Source organism: Polistes canadensis, unplaced genomic scaffold (genome assembly GCF_001313835.1).
Source record: "Polistes canadensis isolate GaletaPanama2010 unplaced genomic scaffold, ASM131383v1 scaffold_132, whole genome shotgun sequence".
Classification (NCBI taxonomy): domain Eukaryota; kingdom Metazoa; phylum Arthropoda; class Insecta; order Hymenoptera; family Vespidae; genus Polistes; species Polistes canadensis.
In genome coordinates this window covers 314,766-316,918 of record NW_014569679.1, presented here as the reverse complement: position 1 = coordinate 316,918, position 2,153 = coordinate 314,766, and positions in this window count along the sequence as shown.

Here is a 2,153-nt window from a genome sequence, read left to right as displayed (position 1 = left end):
CGTGCAATGATGAATAATATATAATAATAATAATTATAATAATACTAATAATAATAATAATAATACTAATAATAATAATATTAATAATGCAAGAAAAGACACACACAGAGAAGTTAACTAAAACATTCCATAAATAATTTATACATATATAATAGATAGCGTCTTCCGTGAAAATAAATAAAATGGAAAACAACCAAAGAAACAAACAAACAAACAAACAAACAAATAAATAAATGAACAAACATATTCGGAACCGATCGTTTCGTTAAATTCTAACGAATATTTTCACTATAATATTGTATTATATTTTCAAATGATACATCTTCTTCGAAATATTTTCATTACGTATCATAATTCGTCCAGTATTTACTAACAGGTTAGTCCAAGTAGATAAAATAAACAAGAAAAAAACGAACAAACAGAAAAAAAAAAAAAAAAAAAAGAAAGAAAGGAAAATGATTATTGGAGGAGGACTTGTGAAGGGTTGGGATTTAATGGGGGTCATGGATAAGGGGGAAGGGGGATTCTTCTAATTAAACGTAAATGAGAATAATTTTCTTGCTCTCGTTATCATTTAATTAGATTTGTTTTGAAAAATTGTTCCCTTTCGTGTTTACAATCAGTTCGATGCAAACGTTCTTTTTTCTTTTCTTTTCTTTTTTTTTTCTTTTTGTGTGCGTCAAATCGAACAAACAAATGTGCACAAGAAAAAACAAACAAACAAATGAACAAGAACAAACGATGTGGGTCCACCACAAGTTTTTGCCTCGCCATTTTGTAACACGCACACTTTACATAGCACCTTGAGACGTTTAAAAAAAAAAAAAAAGAAAAAAAAACAAATTATATTAAATTAAATATTATACGATAAAGTAAATATATATATATATATATATAAATTAAGGAATATTATAATGATTAAAAAAAAAGGAAACGAAAAAAGAAAAAAAATTAAAATATAATATAATAAAATAAAATAAAATAAAATAAAATAAAACATAAAACATGAAACACACAAAACGTAACGACAAAAGGAAAGAGAGAGAGAGAGAGATGGGAATTTAAAAAAAAAAAAGATAAAGAAAAGAAAAAGTCAAGTTTAAATCGAAAGTAAAAATATTAAGGGTCTGTAAAGTTGGTTATTAAGAAAAGAATAATGTCGGAAAAGGGTTGTTTTTGTTTAATTAAACGAAATGTCGGGTCTGTCGTTACATACGAAATCTTTTTCTCAGGAAATCCGCTTTTTCTCGTACTGGTCTGTGTGTGTGTTTTTTTTTTTTCTAATCGAACGTTCGTTTATAAATTAAAAAAGAAAAAAAAGAACAATTGAAAAAAATGTGCATTTTCTATTTATTTCCTTTATTATTTTTAAATAAAATATTATACCATATCGATATTTTTTTTGTATTTCAAATTATATTTGAAATAGAAAAAATCTAATCGGTTGGGTTTTTTTTTTTCTTTCTTTCAATTGTTTATATAAAAAAAGAAGACAAAGATAGATTCTTTTGTTATTATTTGAAAGAAATCAAAGAAAATGCGTGTGGATCAATTTTTGTATTAATTTTATGATACAATAGAAAAAAAAAGAAAACGAACGATCGATTGAAATATTTGTTGTGTCAAAACACATAAGGGACGATTTTTTTAGTATGTATACTTATATAAAATATATATATATATATATATATAATATTATGTATTCTATTACATAGAACAGAAAGTACGCTTTTTAATAAACGCAAAACCACCCCCGCCCCGCCCCACCCCCCACTCTTCTTCTTATCCGAGGATCTCGAATTTTCGACATGGAAAAAATTGTTCACGTAAAAAAAAGAAAATAAAAAACATGTGTCACCAAACAACAAACAAATAATTAAAAAGAAGAAAAGAAAAAAAAATAGTAGTTCGATTACGCGAAGCTTTTGTCAAAAGTCAATACTTAACGCCCAATTTGTTAAGTGGCCTGACATTTCTTTCGTGTATGTGTATGTGTGTCTAACTTTTTTCGATATTATTATTAATAATTTAATAATATATATATATATATATATAATTAAAAAATAAGTCTCTCTCCCCTCTCCGTCGATAATAATAATAATAATAATAATAATAACAATAATAATAATAACAATATATTATTAATGATAATT